Source organism: Takifugu rubripes, chromosome 17 (genome assembly GCF_901000725.2).
Source record: "Takifugu rubripes chromosome 17, fTakRub1.2, whole genome shotgun sequence".
In the NCBI taxonomy this organism is placed as follows: Eukaryota; Metazoa; Chordata; class Actinopteri; order Tetraodontiformes; family Tetraodontidae; genus Takifugu; species Takifugu rubripes.
In genome coordinates, this window is record NC_042301.1 from 11,200,162 (window position 1) to 11,208,959 (window position 8,798).

General features: G+C 44.8%; 2 long non-coding RNA genes across 2 annotated transcripts; both read left to right on the forward strand.

The window, feature by feature from the left end:
• Nucleotides 1-210: 210 nt before the first annotated feature.
• Nucleotides 211-1,353, forward strand: LOC115253230 (uncharacterized). Its single transcript, XR_003891512.1, has 3 exons — nt 211-324; nt 410-797; nt 879-1,353. It is a non-coding gene; the product is annotated as an uncharacterized lncRNA (long non-coding RNA).
• Nucleotides 1,354-1,752: 399 nt separating this feature from the next.
• On the forward strand, nt 1,753-2,348 carry LOC115253231 (uncharacterized). The gene is made up of 3 exons (XR_003891513.1): nt 1,753-1,838; nt 1,918-2,109; nt 2,245-2,348. It is a non-coding gene; the product is annotated as an uncharacterized lncRNA (long non-coding RNA).
• Nucleotides 2,349-8,798: the final 6,450 nt, after the last annotated feature.

Below are 8,798 nucleotides of genomic sequence, written 5' to 3' on the forward strand. Positions count from 1 at the left end.
AGTTTTGCAAGACCAAAAGAAACGTTGTATAGTTTCAAGGCCACAAAAGCTTCTCACATTTTCTTCTTATTATTGAGAAATGCTGCATAAAGCAGTTCTTTATTGAAGAGGTGGCTTTATAAAGCCATTAAATGCAATATATATAGTAACAAACAGAACAAACTATTTTAGAAAGAATGTAAATTACAGAAAGGGGAAAACAAGACGTAACAAGACATAAAACCATACACGTTGGAGTCTAACAGCACCGCCTACTGGTCGAAAGAGAACTGCAGTTGAAAAGGCACGAAGAAGTCAGGACGCAGAGCTGAGGTCAAACAGCAAGTATGATTAAAAACCATCGTAAAGCAAGCTCCTATATTATGATACCTTGTAACCATAGTTTATAATCTGTCGCCTCACTCAACAGTATTTTCACCCCTCGGAAACAAAGCGAGCAATACACGCTGGGCTGGCAAACAAACTGTAGCGACAATGTGGATTTTCAATCATTTTCTATATTTTAGAGACTCAAAAAAGGAATAACGGAATATATTGGCTGCATAAACATAAATACGAAAATTTCCCAATACAATAAAAACAGCGCTATTACATTATTTTTGAAGAGAAGCTCAAAACATTTCACTATTGTTGGGGTTTAGGGTTCCGGGTCGTGTGTTGCTTGCTTTTTCCTGCAGGGGGCGATGAGGAGCCGGTAATTTGTTACAGCAGGCGCTGCAGGTGGACGCACCTGTCGGCACGCTCCATCAGCCACGTATTTAAGGACGGAGCGCCTGTCTGCCGGCGTCGTTATCATGGTAGAGCTGATTCCTGTTGCTTCGTTGTTGTTGTTGTTGTTGTTTGGAACTCGTTATAACACTTTTCCCTGCTTGTTCGAGGTCTCCACGTCGCCCTGCTGGAGTGAAGAACGCGTCGGACCTGACTCCCGTGTTGGCTCCGCGCTGGAGCTCTACTCTCGAGTTGATCTTTTAATAAAGATCTTTGGACATTTTCCCACTGCGTTTTGCCCGCTTTCGGGTCCAGGAGAAAAACGAGACCTAACAACTTTAACAATCGTAATTTGCAGGAAATTTGGCAAATCTTTTATAAATGCCACGCACAAAAAGGACATTTATAAAATATATAGAGAATAGCTGGATATGTCTCATTTCCACAAATTCGTTAGATAGAAATTGTTGCAACAGTTTGAGATATACGTGTTTATTTGCTCTTAAACATTTAAAGTCCTCTGCCAACTTGTGGCTTTTGCTATAAAAGCATTTCCTGATTATTTTTGTAATTGTAACTCACGTGGAATCCAATTTAAATAAGTACTCTAAAACTGCGTCTTAACAATGCTTTGTCGTCCATCGTTTTGGCTGTTTAATGTAGTTCCCACTGTCACCGGCAGGTGGAAGCAACGCTGTATTTATCAGACTACACAATTCGAGAAATTCATTTAGTTCATTTATCTTCATTCATGTAGTGCATACAATTAGAGTGAACTTGTAATCCCTTGATAAATATATCTTTGTCTTTGATGTGTTGCTCGATCATCACCTTTGTCCGTTAAAGTGTATTTGATCTCAATGAAAAATTTTAATTGTTTTACTGAGCTCAAAGACACTTTGACGGACAAAAGTTGTGATCAAGCAACAGATCAAAGATTCAAAAAAACATTGAAAATACAAGACAACAGTAGCATTGGCTCGACTGTTACCACCAATAAAACACCACAGCAACTGACTTTTACTTTTAACTGTCAATAGATACCTTTTTAAATGAAAAAAATTAAGAGCAACGCACGAACCTCCATCCTTAACTCCAACAATCGCGCTCGCACAAAAAGCCATCGCAAGGTTCATTTTGACACCTCCAAGAATGAGGTTCGCTTTTACGCTGTCGGTGACGCCAGTTTCCTTTTTCTTGGGCCTGAAGATCTGAGCAGCACTGGGCCCAGCAGCTGCAAGAGAGTAAGTCATAGAAGGGCCAAAAATCACCGGAACTAGGGTCTCGGGAGTGACCCGGCCAGTGATTGGCCCACCCGAGATGACTGGGAAGACCGAGACAAGACAAACATCAGAATGTCATTTTCCAGTTTGGTGACATCAACATTGTGCCAAGTTGAAGGTAATACAGAAAACCACATACTCGAGTAAACATACTTGAGTAAATGTACTTGAGGGTTGCTGCTTTCAGGCCCTGAACGTTCTGCAGAGCGTTGTGGAGCAGCTGCAGCACCTAAAGAGTGAGTCTCTTTCATAGGCCTGTAGGTGGCGCCAAAGGTCACACGACCGCAGGAAACATAGAGGAAACAATGCAGTTGGTACAATTAGGACTTCAGAAAAGTTTTGACACTTTATCATCGCATCCATTACATCTTCAGGAATTCACTCTATTGCGTGTATTTATTTAGTAGCTTTCCAGTATGAATTATTAACAATGATGCCACTGTGGTGGCGCTTCTCTCATGTATCAGAACTATTGGTTTTGTCTCTGCAGATGTGCTGCGGTTGTTATTTGACGTTCTGTTTAATAAAGGCGTCTTTAGGAAGGAGGTGTTTCTTTAATGGGCATTGGCAGCCAAGGAAAAGGGAAAATATCTGGCCTTAACCCCTGAGCGGTTTCTTCATGTGACTGAGCAAGACTGAAGATGCAGGCTACGCCTAAAGATTATTCACCCTGTTGATTTTCACTACAACAGCACTTTTTCCTGTGTTACTTGGCATTTTCTTAACAACAAAAGGTCAAGATTAACTGTCCCGCTGCCCAGAAATTCAGGGAGATTTAGGGCAGCAGAATCACGGACAAGCACACTCAAGGACAGCTTTTACAACAAGGCAACAGCCTGAATAATCTCTGAAGATTAAAATGTAGTCTGTCAGTGGGTCATGGGCACTACAGAAGGCACAAGAACCGGTCTCTACACCTGTCTTCTCGCATTCTTTACTCATTTCACCCATTTTTATTTACTCCTCTTTTAAGTAGAAATAATCTGGAAGTGAAGGAACTATCAGGCAGATTCCAGTTTGTTAACGATCCTTTTCATGGTTCAATGTTTCTATTATAATCTTTTATAGATATATAGCAGTGTTATCGTGCACACAAATGTCCTTGTATGCAGATGATACCTATGAAGTTGTTGCCTATTGAGTCAGATGAAAACATCTGGTAGCCTTAGCCATGGAAAAGCATTTCCTGAAGGCAGGCCTGAGTGGCCTCACTTTTATATTTCTAATCTCAGACACAACTGACGCCTGTAACCGGCCCTAAACCCATTAAAGAGCCTCAGTTTAATATCGCTGCAAACCAGTCCTTCCATTTATTTATGAGGCTGCTTAATTGTTCGTCCCAACAGCTGTGACCTCCAGTTGTAGCTGCCTCTCAGTGGCTGTCTCCAGAAGCCTCCTGTCTTGGTGGGCCCTCAGTGGCCAGGTTGCACCTGAGGCAGCCCTGCTCCAGAGGCAGCTTTGCCTGAGGGGACCCGAACCTCCTCTTCAAAGGGTGAGGATGCTGGGGAACTCCCCATGATGCACCTATACCTCACTCACCTATATCATCCCTCCTCATCTCCTTGTCCTCTGTCCTTCCTTCCTTTTCAATCTCTTTGCCCAACCTGCACATGCCCCCCCCTGCTGGGGTCTCACTTTGAAGGGGTTCAGAAGCTTAAGTTCTGGATTCGAGACAAGAGACAATGAAACAGAATCAATTATTGGTGGTGGTGGTGGGGATGGGGGTGTAATTTGAATGCTGACAGTTAAAAGGTGCCAGGAACATTTACCCATACACTTTAACAAGAGTGGAGATTAAAACAAGCCGTAACAGCTAAATTATCTTGCAATTTCCTGGTGGGAGCAGCTAAAAAGCTTCAAATGTGCACCAACTCAGCGATATTTGCAAAGAGAAGGAATCAAATTAAAGCCAAAGGGGGTCTGGGCAAAGCACTTTTGAGAAAATGCTGGATGGGAGATGATGGGAGGGTGTGAATTTGTCTGAAAAGGTCGCAGTGCAGACGTGTGCTCTTTAGTGACACTGGAACTCCCTCTCTTTGTGTCCTTGTCTCTTTCATTCTCATCCATTAACCCCCATGAGAGTGCTGCCTGACTTGGTCTCACACCCCCCCCCACCACCCCCCATCCTCTTCTCCTGGACCCACACATCTCCCTTGCTTGCTAACTATTAATACTCTGTTCCTTATACTGTCTTTCTTCATCTGACTCACTGTCACTCTCTCTCTCCCTCTGCCCCTCTGTCTCTCGACCCTCTCTCTCCTCCTCACCCCACTCCTCGAGGTTGCTCTTATCAGTGAGATCTCTTGATAAATGACGTAAATGCATTTAAAAAAAAGTGCATGTGCATCTCTCTCACACACACACACACACACACACACCCGCCCACACACACTCTGAAGTAAATCAGCAGAAGTGCCTGCAGATGTGCCCTTCATTGCCATCTGTTGTGACAAATGTGAAAGCTCAATGAAAAGGCTGCTAACTTGGACTCACTTTTCCCTGCCCACATGCACGTAGATGTAAACTGTCTGTCTTTAACAGCAGTTGTGGAGCTTTGCAAGACGTGACCGTTATCAGTGTGTTGTGGGTGGGAGTGTTAATTTTAATATGTTAAAGGGTAAAAAGGTTTTTTTGTTCTCGGCTCTTGTATTAGGTCAACTGTTGAGTCAGGGCTCGTTGTCGAATTACACTCGAATGCACCTTTCAAAGAAAAAACAATGATCAAGAAAACGCAGAAATGAAACCAGACAAATTGTGTTTTTCCCCTCAGGCAGAGAAAGAGGTCACTTCAAGGTCACATGACTCAATGTTTTTTTGGTCTTAAATGAATATTGCAAGTGTAAATCTGTGAACACACCACAGATGGAAAATGAACAATTAGGAGGAGAAAAAGAATACTATACAGAAGGGGAGCAGAAGGTGGGGGCAATAAAATCGCCATTAGTCTCCATAAAACAGGAAAAACACAATAGAATCAAAAAAAAGGATGGAGATCTAAGATAAGAGAGGGCGGAGGAGCAATGTTAGGGATCAAAGAACCAAAGGTTGAGGACAGAAATCGATAAAATGGTGATCTCAAACTCTACTAATGAAGGAGGACAGAGTCGATAGATGATTAGGGTTCCTTGTGCTCTGCAGCCCCAGGGAGCACTTTAACAATATTAGCCTGTGGGTGACGTGCACGCTCATGTATGCCTGCATACACACAAAAACACACATGCTGACTCCCACGGATGCACCAAGGATCAAAATACTGGGCGAAATTCTTCTCCCGTAACCTCCTTCATGCTGCACACCAACCCACGGCTGATGTCTCATTTCAGGGCCTAAATATGCATAAGCTCTCCGTCATGGAGAGTAAAGACATTATTCAGTTTGAGCGGCTCTGCCGTCACTTACCTGCTCGCTCATTCATTAATCTCAACAGCATTTCACTGCTGCATTATAAAAGGGCGGATTATGCATGTGCATTCACGCGTGCGGCGGCGGGGGATTGTTGAAGTGCCCTTCTGCAATGTGACCAACCTCGCGGAAGGATTTTATAGTCAAAGGAGGCTTGAGTGACACAAGTATGGTGTGGTCAAATAGACATACTCAGACATGTTGCTCCAGGTGGGAGGGGGACCTCCAGCAGGCCGATTAGGGCCGGGATGGTTCCGCGTGGCCTCATAAGCGTGGTAAATCACCTCTGCTGATCCTGCACTTCCACTTATGTTGGATTTCCTGTGCTGAGATTGAATGTCAATATCCACAGAGTCAATAATATATGATATCATCATCAATAACCTTGGGGGAAATGATATTCTTTAAGGTTAGCCACTGTTCAAAGCGCACCCAGCTTCCCCCCACTCACTCACCCGCTCTCACCCTCAGCCATCAGAGGGTGCCTGTGCTTATTCAGCAGGAAAATAATGAAAGCGGATACTTTGAGGATTTCACCAGATGACTCTGACAGCTCTCTTTGAAGTGCAGACTTGTTTTATTCCTCTTCAATATTCAAAAAGCGCCATAATTCAGCAGAATGCACCGATCTGTTGAGCTTGAACTGTAAACTGCAGAGAGCGGGGGGGGGGGGGGGGTTAGCAGAGAATGCGCGCGGTAAATATGGACGACACATTTGTGATGTCAGACATGACCTTTCAGTGATGCAGCTCTGTGAGGAAGACATTAAGATCTGCTATGTGTCTGGATGCGAGGCAGGAGCACACCCTGGGCAGGTCACCGCGCCTTCACAGGGCACACAAACTCACACCGAAGGACAGGCTCATTATCGTCCCCACCAAAACAAGATGGGGACCTTTTGGCAGCGATTCTAAATATGGGCTCCAGAAAAAATAACTGACCAGTCTGGTCCGGTTTCCACTCCAAATGGCATAAATTCAGCCGCTGAGAGGCTGCGGATCATCAAAGGTCTCGGCAATCTTGAGTTTCCGCTCCGTCCTTGCTCACAGATGACAGATTACACCTGCTTTGGATCCGTGTTACTTTATGACCTTTACAAAGGTCTGCGTGTATCACATGTTATCTTAGTGGTGGTTCAGCTGTGAGGCCACCAGGTATGCAGGTGCTGACATTTGGATAAGGAACGCTGCAAACCTTCGTTAAATTATAAAATGTTCAATAATCTGCACTTGAGTCCGGAGGTTTAGGGTTTAACTTCAGTTTGGACTCCTGCCTGGTTTTTCTCCAGGTACTCTGGCCTTGTCCAGCAAGCCATGAATGTGCACGTTAGGTGCACGTGACGTCATGGAGATTTGACATGGTGTCGGGTCTCGATTTGGGTGTGCCTTCCTCCTCCTCACGCGCGTCTCCTGTGACCTCTGGTGATTATACTTCCCTCCGCTATGCATAATTAAATGCAAACACCATTTAGGTTCATAACAAGGTGAAATACATTTTTCATCAAAGAGTTTCTGGTGGTTCCCCTCCCTAATCTCTCGGCTCAGCTGAATCCTTCTTTGGTTTCTGAAGTTGTTTCTTTCCCCTAAATGACTCTTGACAGCAGCAAGACAACTGAAGCAAGGGGGAGTGTGGCTCACCGAGCTGGAGCAAGTGTCTGAAATTCATGTTCAACATGATGTTAGCGTGCAAGACACCGAACATTCGCACTCAGGCTTGCTTGGTTTTCCTCCCTTTTGTTGCGTCCGACCCCCGCCCATCCCTGTCTTGGCTCCATTAGCGGCGAACTCGGAGGCAGAAGGAAATGAAGGGTTTCTTTATTCACTGCACGGGAAGGTGGAGTCCCTGAAACCATGTGATCTGTCTCAGACGCCCCTGTCCTGCAGCACCCAATGCTAATGTAAGCACCCGTCTCTCCTCTGTAATCAGCAGATGGCTGCAAAGAGTATTCTGTTGAACTTAGGGGTGTGAGACAACGACGGGCCCCTCCATCACCTTATAGGTTCCAATTTATAAGATGTGCATCAGAGATCGACATGTCTGAGAGGCTCGCCGTGAGGGTTAATATTTAATAGTGTTGTCTCTGGTCCCTCGGGAGGGTAGTTCGTCAATCAGCACTCGGCCAGTGGATTTCTGTGGATCTATGAGCAGCTGCTGCAGCCGCAGCTCCCGAGCAACAGCGACGACAGCAAGCGTCTGGAGTCGGGAGCACGTTCAGCCCTCGCAGCTGCTTCAGCGACTCATTTGATACGAATCAATGCGGAGGGATCATTTTGCTTCAGCGAGAAAAACTGGTTTCTAATCTCACCACGTCCGTTAAATCAAAAAGACAAAGAGACATTAGGATCATTTCTAACCTGCGTCACTGTTGTTGTCTCTAATATTCTGAGTAGGCCCTTAACCCCCCACCCCCCACCCTATCAAGCAAGACGATCATCAATCACTGAACTGCAAATAAGCAATAAAGATTTAAACAAATTAAAACTCTGAGGGCAGATAATCACACCGGGATGGAAATGGAAGGAGAGGAATCAAATGAAGAAGTTGAGCTCCCAACATGGAAGAAATCTATTAATGTAAAAAAATTAATCCCTTACTTGGACTTCGATGCTGCGTTTTTGAGTAGGAGCCAGTAAATAAATTGCAATTTATGCGTTCTACCTATGCGGATCAAAATCTCCCCTGTATTTTAGATTAGCAATGAGCCAAAGGTTCTGGGTTCAATACCAGCTCAGGGTTATCTACCAGACGTTTCCTCCAGGCACTCTGGTGTGCTCTCCCAGACCCAGAATCGTGCACATTTAGGGTAAGTGTGGGGTTTTGAAGCCGTGCAGATCTTGTTTGAATGCTCCGTGATGTCTCTCTTGTTTAATATCCAATCTGAGCCGACATGAGCCCATAAAGTTTAGCCGAGAAGCGTGCTGATGGAGATAACTTGGGATTCTTAGTATATCAGCAATGGATTAGCCCAAGGGCATGATACAGGAGCATGTGCTTGTGTTTTTGTGTGTGTGTGTGTGTGTGTGTGTGTGTGTGTGTGTGTGTGGAGGGTGTTTACAAGCAGCAATATTTACACCGAATGATGCAAAGAAGAGAATGCTGAATTGCACTGACTCTCAAATATCAACATGTTCATTTCTCATCTCTTCGCGCCGCAGAAATTCTTTTCTCACAAATTCTCTCACAGGAACCTTTCTGAAGTTGCAGAGCCACAATCACGAGCACAATCGGGAGCGCGGCCCTGAAACTCTCCCACGTATGAAGCAAAAAGCTGCACCCTAAGGCAACAACAGCGCAGCGGGAGACACGGCGGGGTGTCCCCACCGATGTGATCTGCCTCAATCGCATTCTGTTTGAAGTTGAAACTCACTGGCCTTTATAGCTGTTTTCCATTTTAGATATTTTAGC